Source organism: Ptychodera flava, chromosome 9, assembly GCF_041260155.1.
Source record: "Ptychodera flava strain L36383 chromosome 9, AS_Pfla_20210202, whole genome shotgun sequence".
NCBI lineage: Eukaryota > Metazoa > Hemichordata > Enteropneusta > Ptychoderidae > Ptychodera > Ptychodera flava.
In genome coordinates this window covers 13,546,513-13,562,036 of record NC_091936.1, presented here as the reverse complement: position 1 = coordinate 13,562,036, position 15,524 = coordinate 13,546,513, and the positions used below count along the sequence as shown (strand labels likewise).

At 35.2% G+C, this 15,524-nt stretch overlaps 1 protein-coding gene across 6 annotated transcripts in view; it reads left to right on the top strand.

The window, feature by feature from the left end:
* Nucleotides 1-15,524, top strand: part of LOC139140051 (alpha-N-acetylgalactosaminide alpha-2,6-sialyltransferase 2-like) — a 61,869-nt gene that overhangs the window by 15,640 nt on the left and 30,705 nt on the right. The window contains exon 1 of one of the 6 annotated variants that reach the window (XM_070709051.1): nt 9,046-9,207. The exons of the other annotated variants lie outside the window; for them this stretch is intronic. The gene's annotated coding sequence lies outside the window, so the exon portion shown is untranslated. Of the gene's footprint in view, nt 1-9,045; nt 9,208-15,524 lie in introns of those variants that run through there. 6 annotated transcript variants of the gene reach the window in all.

Genomic DNA, 15,524 nt, shown 5'->3' with positions numbered 1-15,524 from the left:
TTTTTGCATGAGCCATATATCAGTGTACGTTGAAGGTGCTGTCATTTCAAGACTACGTGTTCATGCTCTTCAACAAACGACATACAAATGCCGGGGTAACGGTATATGGGGCCGGGAATGCTCTGCGCTTACGCTTTACGTCGGACGGCGACAGTATATGCGCTTATTCTGGCCTCAACTGTCGTGTGTGAGTGACATTGATTCAAGTTGGCTTTGTATTGTGCAGGGAAAACGCACACGGATTTTCAACAGTCATATAATTATTTCGTTTATCTGGTTAGTTGAGTGATTGAAAACCCACGCAATAGAGACTCTGGAATATTAACAAGGCCAGTAAGCATTACAAGTCGCCCCGAGATGTGTTGTGAAACATTGTCATCTGCTACAGTCGTCCGTCTGCCTTGTGTTTGTTTGATAGACCCCAGAGGGTCTATGGTTTCTGACATGAAAATGTACGAGAAATATAGTTACGTAATACTGTGGTCAATGAAGAGAGACGTCCATGTTTTTTCACAAACGTTGCCCCCTGTTCAAAGAGTGTTTTAGTTAGGAGAAATGTAGGGAAAGCCTTCGAACCTTCGGTGAAAGCTGCATTCCCAAGTGTCGTTGATTGTGACTAAGTTTGAGGTATAATATGAACGAAGTATTTCATTCTGTAAAATCAATAGCTGAATGTGTTTTTACTTTGAACATGGGATATATCCCTGAACGTTTCCACCTATGACTAGAGTGGGTGCATAGTTTGAGCGAAATTTCTAAGTATAGCGGAAAGTGACTCAAAAGAGTCGGATGTTTGTTATGGTCTGCCGAGTGTCAGGTCTTTGCCGAGTTTTACGTCAACAGATATTTGTTGTCAGAGAGTTGATAACGTACCAAGGTTTTCACGAAATGCCCCCAACGCGTTGCCTTTGGATCAAAGTGCTTTATTTTCAACCCTTCTTAATCGATTTGCGAATAATACGGTCATCTTACTCCAGTAAACATCAACTCTTTTTGTCATCGATATTGCAGCCGGCAGGTATAGATGAAGGGACGGGTTGACTACAATATGGCCGTTGTGTGTGTGAAATACGATAATTACCTTTTACCTGAAAGAAGGTAAATGTTTTAATATCGGTAGGCGGAAATAGGGTTTCCATTGATGTAACAGTTACAGCCATTTTTGAGTAGTGGGTTGCAATGGCTCTATAAAAGATATTTCAGAAATTGTAGTAAGAATCAGTCATGAAAAAAATCATGTGAGACGCTTTTGATTTACAAAGAGGAATAAAAAATACTCCTATTGAGTTACAGGTCAACTTTGCTAGTCAAGGATCAGAAAAAAGTTACAATGGTGCACAATGGTGTTAGTTCAGCGATTATATTGCACGTGATAGAATCCTTTGCATTGCTTTAAGGGTAAGCTTAGAACGCACCTCGGGGAACAGAAAGCCGGACTATAATTTCTACAATTCGTTTCTGATCTATCCCTTGTGGGGCTTATTTTAAAGCTCTTGGAGAAAAAAAACTTTCACTGTCTTAGTTTTCCCAAAATCAACATTTAATTTCCCCCTCGTAGAGTTATACAGGAATGGCAGCCATTTTGAATTTCAAATATTGCAAAATGTTGGGTAGTTTGTTTTGCTATCTCCAAACTTTGCATGGTGTCCCCCAATTTTTATGATTGATTTGATAACAGAATGGTTGAAAGTTTCATTGACGAAAGTTTGAGCAAAAGTTTAAGTCCTTCACTTCAGAGGCGCGTACTACTTAACGTAGTATGTGCCTCAAACTTTCCCTAATTAAATTTTCACCCATTCACTTACTCTAGTAATTCAAGAATGAAAATCGGGTCACCATGCAAAGTTTGGCACTGGAAAAACAAATTACCTAATATCTACCTATATTTGAAATTAAAATGGCAACCATCCTTATGTTAACTCTATGGGGAAAAATAAAATTGTGGATTTTCGAAAAAGTAAGACCTTGAAAATTTTTCGCACACGTAGAGCTTTAATTGAAATAAGCCCCCACAAGTAGTAGACCAGAAAAGTATTGGTAAAATGTGAGATTCTGAATATCTGTCCCTGTGGCGCATTGTACCTTAAGTTCATTTCCACAATAAATATATATTGAGTATTTAGTTAGCAGCTAATCGTGGCTTTGGAACAATGTCAGTTAATGAAAACAGCCACAATATGTCCATAGTGACAGTTATTAGGTTAATTGACAAAATTTTCATAAATTTTCATGAATTTTTCAAAAAACATTAGAAATACTAAAAACACCACTGTTTTATCACTCTATTTCTTTATAGTTTGAATTATAAATCTGGTTAAATTTCCACTTTTCATGTCGCATGTTGGTGAAAATCTTTGTGCAATACAATGTTCCCTTTAATCCAATATGTGACACGAACAAACAAATTGCCTGTGATGTTAGCAAATTTTCTGCTGACGCAAAGAATCTTGAACAGTTCCTCACATTGATGCAAAGTTTTCCAGAAACATATGTTTGTTAAAAGGCACACTGGTGCAAGATGAGACAATAATTCTTGAGAATCGATGTTAGACATGTCTGCTCTTAACGTGCCTGTGGCTAGAAATCTGATTAACGGGCATGTGGCTAGAAATCTGAAGGCGTAGAAAAGCAAATAAGAACTTCATATATGGATGATAGCTTATCTGTGATCAATAGGTGGCTGTGTTGTGGAGCCATTGCCCTTTGGAAAGCAAATAGCAAAAACCATATATCAATCAATGATAGGATACAAGAATCATGCTCTACCCATCAAAAAAATTTGTCTTGCATAGCCCTGCATAGTTTTATAAAATGTAACTTATAACTTGTGAACGTTGCAACTTCCTCGTAATGATAGATTATTTACATAATGGTATACATGTTTTTTTTATTGCATTTATCAAACATATGTGCATAGAAGTACAGGCGCCAGCATCATATTTTAAAATTTCAAATATTGTAAGAAAAGTTCAGCAGTTATACACATAGAAACTATTTTTTGTGTGTAGTGTGTTACATTGTTTACTGAATGTGTAACTCCCAGCAAAATTATCTATTGACGCTGTACAATTTGTTGATAATTTTTGCAAATGGGTTTCAAAATTGTAAGTGTTGCAATTGTACTAGAAGGCTCATACTATATTGTGTTTTTATCCACATGAGCCAAGGATCATTACGCTTGTTATAGTACAGCATGTAACCATTTAAATTTATCCATTTCAACCTAGTCCAAAACTTTTTTATGATGCATCATGTACAACTGAAGATTGATTTTGGTTATGATTTTGAAAAGTAAAATTGTTAGTCGTTGTGTGGATACAGGGCAGGGGCAATTCAAGAGGTTGACACCTACACAAAAATTTGGTAGGGGAATAGAATTTAAAATTTATTGTGTACTTATTTAGTGTAGGTGTGAGTAATTATTTTGATATTGAATATTCAATGAATGTCCCAGGCATGGCATTTATCAGTGCAGTGGGATTCAGTCAAGCTCAACCTAGCATGTATGTTTTGTTGCAATTACGTATAACAAGACACATCAATACTGAAGACATTTTTTATGCACAACCAATAAACCATGTATGACATAAATATTGTTCAACTTTGTGCTTGAACATTAACTCCTTTTTTCCCAAGGGGTAGCATACAGTTACCTAACTGCATTTCCTCTAAAAACTTTATTGTAATCATACTTATTCATTCACAAATAGTGATGTGATCGTAGGTCACAGTGGATTATTGTGTTTTTCCACTCAATGAATGTCCCAGGAGTGACATTTGATTAATCAGTACAGTGGGATTCAGTCAAGCTCAACGTAGCATGTATGTTTTGTTGCAATTACAAATAACAAGACACATCAATACTGAAGACATTTTTTATGCACAACCAATAAACCATGTATGACATAAATATTCTTCAACTGTGTGCTTGAACATTAAATCCTTTCTTCCTAAGGGGTTGTCACTAGTGTGCAGTACAGTATTATCCGACTGAATTTCCTTTAATTAATTAAAATGAACCTTAATTTGTATGACATTGCAGATCAGGCTATTGTTAGGGGTTTATAGATTAAAGGGGAAGTTCACCAAGGATGATTTTTACATATGTGCTAGCTTTGTGGTCACTTACCCCGGAAAAGCTATTTTCGCCATTTATAACTTGCAAGATTTTTTACAAAAAACGATAGAAATAGTACAGGAAGTTGCCCATGTAATTTGAATCATGGGAAAAAGCGCCAAGCTTGGAGCTTGCATAATGTGATATGGAAGGGACCATTTTCCCATGGGTATGGCATTGTCCACTCACCCATACTTAAACCAGGCTGTGCGTATTTACATAATTTTTGTTTATACTGAGTATCCTTGCATAAACAATGAATCACTTATAATAAACTTTCCACTGTCAGATTTTGTGTTGCTGTTTACTACTGTGTTGCTGTGAGTGGACAATTTGGGGGCCATACCCGTCCGAAGATGGTCCCTTCCATATCACATTATGCAAGCTCCAAGTTTGGAGCTTTTTTCCCATGATTCAAATTACATGGGCAACTTCCTGTACTTTTTTATCGTTTTTTGTAAAAAATCCTGCGAGTTATAAATGGTGAAAATAGTTTTTCCTGGGTAAATGACCACAGAGCTACCACATATGTAAAAATCATCCTTGGTGAACTTCCCCTTTAAGACACATTTAACCCTTTTCCTGCCAGCATAGACCCTCCAGAAAAACTGCTAGACAGTATCACTTCCCCATCAGTGGAAAGTGGTATTGACCCAAAACCATAGGTATCACCTCCTCATCAGTGAAACCCAAAACCACACGTACTATTTCCACCGATTTGCCTTGCTCTGTTCCAACAGCTTTAGTCTATAAAAATCATGTTTACAGTATCTATGATTTCAGGGGCCTTCAAATGTTCAACTTTTTGTTAAAATGCACCAAGTGTGACATATTGTGCTTCACTAGTTTTAATGAACTTGACCTGATTGTGAATTATGAACTTGGCAGGAAAAGCATTAATGTAGTAATCGTCCATTTAATATCTGTCAATAGTCTGTTGAAATATCACAATTATTTCCACGTTTAATGATTGTTTTGAACTTTTATTTCTTGAGTTTTATCATGTCATCTCATACAAGCAACGTCAACAAAATTTAATGTTGTAGAAAGGGATATAATGCATAAATGTCAGTTATTATCATAAGGGAAAGTATGTGGGCAGATATGAATACAAATACATGTATTTCTGAATTGTAATTGTCCCATGAAAATGTTATGTAGTGTCAGCCAATCATGTATTTCCACATCATCAGTGCATTCTGCGTCAGGTTTTTTTTAGCTCCCATATAATATGCATATGTATATATGCAAATGGGAGGTATTCGTATAAGGTGGAAAAATGTCGTCTGTATGTATGTATGTATGTATGTATGTATGTATGTATGTATGTATGTCCGTCCACATCAAAAACTCCTAAACCGTAGCACCTACTGTCTTAGTATTTGGTGTACAGGTGCACCTAGGGGTGGAGATGTGAATTTGTTCAAATGAACATGTCAGTGCCAAAAATATGCAAATGAGGGGAAAAAAAGGAAAAATCCTGCAAATAGCTAAAACTCAGTAAGCAGTGGTCAGATTTGGTTGAAACTTGGTATGCAGATTTTTTTAGGTATTCTAAGTATGTGTGCAAAAATTGGGATGAAATTTGCATGTTTGTATTTTTAGGGTATTTTTTTCAGTTTTTAGTCAAAAAATCTTGTTCTCTGAAATCGCTCATCTGATTGCTATGAAACTTCATATTCATGTTCCTCAGAATGACCTCAGTCATGCTTGTGCAAACTGTATTGATATTGTCATATTTGTAATTTTGGGGCAATTTTCATAATTTTTGATAAAAAAAATTTTTATCCAAAAACTACTGATTTGATAGCTTTGATATTTGGTATACAGGTATCTAAGATTAATCCCAATATAATATTTTGAAGGTATGTTGAAACTGGCAATTTTTTTATTTTGGGGCAATTTTTGCCTTTTTTGGTCAAAAATTTTTTCTCCTAAAACTTGTGATCTGGTAGCTTTGATATCTAGTGTACAGGTTCCTAGGGTTTATGTTAATTTGATATATTTAAAATTAGGATGAAATCTGCAATTTTGTATTTTGGGGGGCAATTTTTCTCATTTTTGGTCAAAAAATTTGTTTCTCAAAATTTACCAGTCTGATTGCTTTGATATTTAGTAAACAGGTTCTTAGGGTTTTTGTTAATAAGATATATTGAAATTAAGTTGAAATCCGGAATTTTGAATTTTTGGGGCAACTTTGCGAAACTTTCAATTTTACTGGGATATCTTTCATTTTGTATTTTTAAGATTTTTTTTGGTAATTTTATACCTACTGGAACTAAGAGTACATTAATGTGGTGATTTAGTAAGCATTTGATATGGTAAACTGTATTTGGTGTTGAAATGCAGTAAAAAAATCCTGGCAGATTTTGAAAAAATTCCAAACAAATAAATAAAAAATTCAGCCAGAGAAGGTTTGACAAAACGAAAAGATGGGAGGGTGGGGAAAAAAGAATGTACAATGGATCGGATACAAAAGATACTGTAATGTACCTCATCGATCTTCCAGACACCGTCCCTTATCAAATAGTCCACCCCGATGTATTTTTGTGCGCAATTAACCATGCAGTGTATTTTAGTTTAAGATGTCAAGTTAGGTAAGGATTTGAAAGGGATGGTCAAGTTCACCACAGTTTAATTTTATCTCTTGTTTCATCATCCTTGTGTAATTGGTTAAGTTTGTAAGTTGTTCCAGATGTTGATGCACCAGCTGTTCTGGAAGAAAACAATGTTTTTTTCCGTGTAGGGTTTCTGAGTTGATGATTGTATGTTGAAATTTCTCCATGTATCTGGTGTATAGGCAAAGTGTAAACATTGGTTGCATGTTATGTATTTCAGTCTTTGTCAAATATTGTAAATGAAAAATCAAGAACAGTTTACTGTGTACTTGTAAAAGATAACATATTTGTCAATACATAAACTGCCTTGCAGATTGATTGTCTTAAAGATTATCACAGGAGTAGAAAAGGAAAAGAAACTAATCAACTAATCAAATTGCTGTAACATATTCACTCTCAGTGCCTGTATAGGTCGATACTTAACTATTTTATCATAACATTCAGCTGTTCGTTATCTCCATGAGCCAAGGCACACTTGGGGTCAATGTCATCACTCTGTGCCAGTCTGTGTATGTCAGTCTGTCTGTATATGTATGTCCATGTTTCATACAATTGTTGACTTGTTTTGATAACTATATGGGAGCGAACAGTGATGTTGTCACTATTTTTTAATTCACAACACCACTGTATTCTATTTCTAATATTTTTTTGCTGCATTGCTTTCATCCTGTATTTTGAATCTTTGTAAACTACCACCCAGGCTTTCCCTGTTGATGAATTCTGCATTGAAAGAGCAGTATCATGCATGCCATGGTGTATGCTTTCGTGTATGTTTTGAGGCATTTGTTAAGTCGATGTAATCTGTTTTATGTCCATAACCTTTGCTATGCTGTGAACATAAATAATATACATGCACTAAATCTTGTATTTAGAGGGGACGACAAAGAATGGCAGTGCGACCAATTTTCATTTTAATCTTCACAATTTGTCAGTCAAATAAAAACTGCTTTCTGTTTTGTTGCTACAGGAAACAGTTGAGTTGTTCTGCATTTCAATTTACATTTCAAAATGCAAACTGAGGGGCAGTGCATCCATGCATGAGCAGTCCAACTGCCGCACTTAGCTCATCAGCTGATTTGGAATGCAAATTTGCACAGCTGTCTGATCAAATACACGTAGGATATTCGATATTCGTCTTTGTGATTTATATGTGTCACCACTTTTCAAGGAGAAAAACATTGAAATGGAATGATTTCAATTCGAATGTGAGTGTTCACGTCCTTTCAGACCCCATTCAGTATGAACTGGTATCAGCTCAAGGAGAGGAAAATCTGTTGGTCATTTGTTGAAACTACCGTATGTGCATTTTCTTTATTCATAAAGAGAGCAGAATATCAGCATATTTTCTAGCTAGCTATTAGCTTTTCTCAAATAATTAAAATTAAAACCAAAAGTTATTACTCTCAACTGTATTATACAAATTTCAGAACACAGTATGCCCGTCTCAGTCAGATGACATTATGGAGTTTTGAAATAAGGTTACTGTACCAATGCTCAAGCTCATTTGAATGTAGAGCACACATTTAAACATGTTCTTTGTCCAGACAGATACTGATCTGTACACTGTAACGTGTCTAGATATTTTACTGAATCTGATGAGGTATTGTTGCATGACATTATTTAAAATCTGTGTGATGACAATACCTATTTCCTTTATTTCAACATTCTGTATGATATGGCTGCAATATTTTGAGTGGCGACTCTGAAAAAAGGCAAATTAACCCCAACAATATTCAAGGATCTCATCTCCACTATGTATGTACATTTTTTTATTTAATAACTGTTCATGGTAGCTGGTCCTGTCAACTGAGAGGAAATTATTTTATTCAATCAACGGAATGATTAGGCAATGTAGGATTCACTACAGGTAATAATCAACTGGCAGAGAATCCAATGTTGTTACCAAAACTGGTGCAAAATTTGCTGTGAAATGAATGTTATCAGCAGCACTTTGTGTCTGCTTGATACAGAACACCCCATCCTTATTGCTTCCTAAAATATATCTAATAAAACTTTATAGTTCAATTTTCTAAAATAGAAAGATTCAGGGGCTTTCATCCTTTGGTTACGAAATATTCTGATTACACAGGCAAATTTGAAATTTTATCGAGAAATGTTTGCAGTGTCACTGTTTTGTGTTTGACGGTAGCATAATCATGTTTTCACCTTACCCCAGTTTATTCATAACAAATGAATAATTTGATTACGTTCTGTGAATAATTGATGATGTCCAGTGACCTGCATTGCGCATTATACGTCAATTCATCCTTCCATTAATATCAACAACAGCTTTCACTGACTGTGCACTACAAATATCAAGTCAGGCCATGACATGAGCGTGTAATTCTCGCCAACCATAATCAAAAATGCATGCCGGGTGACAGAGTGTTGTGAATGGAATGTCACGCATTGTTGGTGTGAAATCAAAGCAAATACAAAGAAGTACATGTACCTTATCAATGAGCAAACAAGGTAATGTTCAATCATATTCGTCTATTCATGGTGGTTGGGAGTGAGGGGGAATTTCCACAAAAAGAAGCCAGCCTCGTTTCTTTTTCTGCAGTTTTTTTTAGAAAAAACGTTTATATTGCAAAATTTTATCACGGAGTGCATCAGGTCATTTTGAAAATTGAAAAAAATGTTTATTTGTCATTGAGGAAATGAACAATTACTTAGAATCAATGCTCAATGGCAACACTTTAAAACAGACTGATATGTGGCATTTTAATTTTAAACCTCTGAAAATATTAAGCAGTGTCATTCCTGCGCACAAAGATTTTTTTTGGTGCAAAATTTTCTGAAATGATTAGAAGCCATTTTCCAGTCCGTGGAAAAAATTGAACAGAGTGTTTTGAATGTTAGTTTTTGAAAGGAAGATCACCAGGAGGAATTCATGCAGAGTAATATTGACAAGCTGAACAGCAAAATATCAATATGTAATATGTAGATTAAAAGAAAAATCATTAAAAATATAAAAAACCCTAAAACATTGTATTGTCAGCTATTGTCTACCTCTGATGTCCTCTTGCAAAATAAAGTGTATTTTTGATCCAACTTTGTTTGAAATCCATCAATCATAAAGTCGTTAAAAATAATGTGATAAATTTTGCATTTAATTTGCTAATGACTAATACTAAAATGCTTGGTCGACCTACCATATAAAGCAGAGTCTGTCAAAGGTCTAGTCTTTGTCAGAAAAAAGTATGGTCTGAATTAGTGTTCAGGCATACATGCATATAATAACCAATTTTTATGGCTCGGACATATGGCCACATAATGGAAAGTTATAGAAATCACAAATGTTACAAGAATGGAAAGAATTATGCTTTGTTTATGAATTATTTGCAGTAGTTACCAATTTGTCATTGTGTTGTCCTGGTCCCCTGGATATTATTCATAATTTAAGTTCAGTTTGTGAATATTCATAATTTATAGATGACGACAGCCTTCATTACAATGATTATGCATGTGATATGTACAGAACAGAATGTAACAATCACAAAATTTTGAATTTATTATTTATCATACCTAGTGGGATTTGTTCTTCACAAAATAGTTCAAAACTTTATGATTACAAACAATGTTGAATGATTCTGCTAAATATTCTAAGTTGAAACTGGTGTTGTGTAATTCTCACTACCTTTTGTCATGTGCTAGGGGGCAAGCTACATAACATTGAATTGTGGGTAAAAAAGTCACCTTCCCTCCACAGCAAGAGTTTGAGATATTAATATCTCATTAATACTAGTACTTTTAACTCATATGTAAGTGCTGCCATGGCAAGAAGTTCTGTTTGTTCGCGAAACCAGCTAAATTCATTTATCTTTTTAGCATATCTGGTATTAAATTCCATACAGTATGTAAATATTTACTGTTGCTTCTGTAATCTTTGATGTCTTACTATAGAAATCCACCATATTGAAAATATGGTCAACAGCCTGCGACTTTTATGATTCAGCGTATTTAAGGTGCTGAGAATTGAATAAATATTCTATTTTACCAGTATATTGATGGCACAAATACTGTTATTTGATCAGTCAAGATATGTTCATGACCATGCTGTATTTGCAATAGTTTGAACAAACTAGAGAAAAATTGCTTTTGTAACATTTCATACCAGAATTTCAATTAACTAAAGGAATGGGTATGTTTATACACTATTGACCAATTCACTCTGTAAATGCACTTGCTATTGTTGTGAACTGGTTAACATCTCACAGTTTACTCATTCCTTGGTGTTGTTTGTTGCATAATTACAAAATGGAAAAATATCTTGAAATACAGAATGTTGATATTGTAACAGAAAAGGAAAAATGTGTTACGCTTGTATGCCAATTGCAATTTACAAGCTCATAGATATGTGTTGTGTTATTTACATGGAGCAAGCTGTTATGGTATTCAGCCTGACATAAACAAGAGCAAACCATCAATGTATTTGCAAATCTTTCATTTTCTCCCAGCAGGCACATTTTACCTCACAGCATGTTGAAAGATATGCTCTTCACCTGGCTTAGAACTGTGATAACGTTGCTCAGTAACAGGTTAATCAGTACTCGAGCTGAAGTCATAGTTTTTCTGTTCACACCATCATCAGTACTGGTTGAATGAGGGATACCGTGGAATTTTAAGTTGTCGTTCAGATATCTGGCAGTCACTTTATCAAAGAAACAAACATTTGCACAAAAAGAGCAAGCAGTGAGTTGTTCTGTTAGATATAGTCTGTAAAACTGATGAAGGACATACATGTATCACTGCCTGTGGAGTACTGTATGATACATTGGCCGTCAAAATACTTCCTGCTGATGTTTCACCCAATTCTACCTGAGTAGAACGTACCTCAGGGACAGATATTCAGACACAAACTTTTACAATACTATTTGGTCTGCCACAAGTGGGGGCTTATTAAGAAGCCAATGGAATTCAAAAAATTTCACCAGCTTTAATTTTCCCCATAGAGTGAACATAAAGATGGCAGCCACTTGGAATTTCAAATATCCTCAGTTAAATCTTTGGTAATTTATCCCTGTAGTACTAGTACCAACTCTACATGATGACCCTTGATTTTGATTTTTGCTCATGAATCGGAATAGCGGAGAGTTTCTATGAGATAGGTTTGAGCAAACTCAGTTCATAGGCATGTACTACCTTAAGGAGGTTATACATGTATTTAAAACTACCTTACAGGCAAAGTTTATTCAAAAAGTATTGGTTGTAATTCAATTGTGAGCAGTTGGTAGGGTCACAATAAGTATTCAATAAGACTTTACTGTAAATAGCCCACTATGCTGGTGTAGCCAGGTACAAATGTTGTTACATGTGGAAGTTCTATCAGAGGTGAAAAAGGCAGATGATTCCAACCACCATTAGAAAATTGTCTCCTCCCACACCCTAGTATCCTATTTTCCTACTCCTGAAAAATGTCACTTTTCTCCTCCCCTCCCCCCCCCCACCACCAAAACAAGATGCCTTCCTTCCCCATTGCAAGTTCCCCTCTGTGGCTATTTCAAACATAACTTGCCGTACCAATTGGGAGACCTAACAAAAAAATGGAATGGTATCTAACTACATCTACTGGGCTTTTTCAACAGCCCACTAGACGGGAGTCCACAGAACAGGGACTTATGAATTGGCTTGCATTTGTCCTTGCATCCGTTTTTATGACTGAGAAAATGAAATCAGTCACAACCTAAATACATGCTTGTAAGAAAGATGCTGTACAAGGTCACACATAAATAAAGGAAACTTATCAAACAGCAACATACATGTACAAATGTAATATAAAAGTACAAACGGAAACAGGAATTAAAACACGTCATTGGTCAAGCTATGAAAAAGTCATGGCCGGAAGTTAAATTCGTTTGTTTGAAATTGCTCCATATCAGAACGGTTAAAGTTCACTATATCTATATACATTTGCAACTGAAACCATAAACTTTTACTTAATACCAGCGCTATAGGGTACAGAGTTACATACATACATATACACACACAAACATACATAAATACATTATAGAGACCTACCTACCTACTTAGATATATACATAATAGATACATGTGTGGTGGGAGCCAAGAAAATTGTATTTTAAAGGAGAGCACTTTTGCTCTGTCTTTGAAGCCATGCCACGATAAACAACATATTTTGCCCCCCCCCCCCATGCCAGAGGCACACTAGAGAACCAATGTCATCACTTTCTTAAATCTGTGTGAGTCTGTGTGTCTGTCAGTCCATCTGTAGACCAAATTTGTTGATCTTATAACTCAAAAATTTATGCACCAAATATGACCAGTTTTAGTATGAGGAATGTTTGGATGATTATCTAGAACTGAGTGGATTCTCATAGGTGTGTCTTGTAGAATTATATAAACAAAATTTGAATATAATTTTTCATACATTTCAAAAGATTCCATTAATAACAGAGTTACTTCTATGATAATTTGTGTATTTGTTGGTAGTGACTGTGCATTCAATAATTATTCAAATTAGCGTAAATTTTGCATGATTTCATGTTTTAGAACTTTCTGGTCCTGTTTTATCAACAATTTTCTCATCAGGAACGACTTGTCTGATAGGTCTTGATTTAGATGTTAGGATTACTTGATTAATATATATCCAAATCATGAAGAAATTTAGGTAATATATAAAATCTGTTTGAATCATATTTTTCAGAACTGCTTGTGCAATAGCTTTCAAAGGTGTCAATACATTCCTATTAAATAGTGATGTAATTTTGAATTGTGAAAATTATGACATTTCCGCATGCTAATATTTAGGGTAGTTTATGAACTCTTTGTAGTGTCGGAACATATTTTTCATAAAATGCTTGTCCAACGTCTTTCAAATTTAGTTTACAGGTTCTATTTGTGAACTGAGGTTTCATGCCACCAGTCAAACATAATTGTCACTTGGTTTATTACCTCTGATGGGTGAAACCAAGCAGTTGCTGTTACTTTGTGAGAATTTATACCACACCCATAATTAAGTTTGATATCTGCTAACAGATAATCATTAGTTGAAGTCAGGCAAATCTTTTCATTGTAGAGGTGGGTTCAGTCCACAGCACTAGGCTCTGGTGTATTCTCAGTGTACACTGACAGTGAATTGTGAAATACTGGTACTATGGCTGCATCTGGTTTCATATGCAGCCATGTATGCAGTATTAGTTTGGATGGAAAGGGGGACAAATGAATGTAAAGACAGTCACTTCTGTAAATGCATGAAACAGGAAACTTAATACTGCTCAGAGAATGACTGCCCAGTCATATGAAAATTGTAAAATGTTTAATATTTATATTTAATGATGATTACTTATAATAGACTTTAACATTAAATTATCAACACTTCAAAATACACTTTTGTTAGATACAATTTACTGATGATAATTGTTGATATAGTTCTGTGAAGTAGTGGTGACAAAGGTAAACAGAACAGAAATTACATGTATCCAATGGCACAACAAAGCAAACTGGTGGTGACACAGGTGAAGTCCTGATATATTTCTGTTTTTGCATATCCTTTCCTTCACTAACGACGCCTACAAGTTTGTCTTTGTGTATATTATCGACCTACTGTTGCATGTAAAGTTGCAGTGTACTGTATTGTTAAGTTTCTGAAAGTGACAAGCTGCTAGAAAGCCTTTTCAGGTCAGGCTATTCAACATCAGTATATGTGGCGTAAGGTTACAGGGGTTCATTATGACATGCGTGCACAAGTCTGTGCCCATGACACATAATATGACTGTCAGGTCAAGTCTAGTGTCTAGCTGTGCAAGGAAAGCCGGTGAAAATTATGCCTATATATTTTAGGAGCTTCAAAAGGTCATTTGTAGTAAAATGATATTACAATGGATATTTTAATGCCATCGTGTCTAAAATCAAGTTGACCTGATAAAGACTGGTGAACCTAGCAGAAGAAGGGTTCTGGACATTGCTGTAGAGTACATGGCTCCATCGTTTTCAGGACAATGAACATGTTTCATGTGTCGTGATCTGCATAGAGATTGCCTCAGATGGCTATGGACAACAAAGGACACGAACGAATGTTGTAGAAAAATATGCTTTGTCACGAGTGACTTCTTTACTGTTTCAAACCAATCTTGAAAGCTAGTGTGTGTAATTTAATATGTGCGGTGATCTCATAAAGAGAATAGTGCCCACGCCATTACAATTTGGTGTAGAGAGAGAACTCAACCATCATTGTCACTCTTTTTGTGTACTAAAATTAGCAGCATACCCCCCTACAGGGCTAGGAGGACACAATGTGTACCTGGTATGCAGACAAGCAACAGGGCCTCGTCCCCAAAGTGATACAAAGTGAAAGATGATCTTGAAACATTTTAGAAAGTATCACACAGGAATTTTTAGAAACAAAAATTCAGAATGAACAGAAGATTCAGACACCAATGTATGGCTACATGAGGAAAAATGTATTTGTACTATAGAAACTGGTAAATTTACAAATGTTGCCATAATTAATGTCATGTTGATCAATTTAGAAATATTTGGAAGCTCAACAAAGTTTGAACAAATACCATAATTTAGGTAAAATCCGCCTTGGGGATAGATATTCAGACTTAACATTTACAATATTCCTTTGGCCAACCACTTGTTTTGGACTCACTGGAATACAACAAGTTCTCACCAGCTTATTATTTGTGAAAATCGGAATTTTACATTCTCTTATAGAGATAACACAGGGATGGTGGCCATTTTGAATTTCAAGTACCAGTAAATATTGGGTAATTGTGTCTTTATTACAGTACTGTAGTACCAAACTTTGCATGGAGACTGTC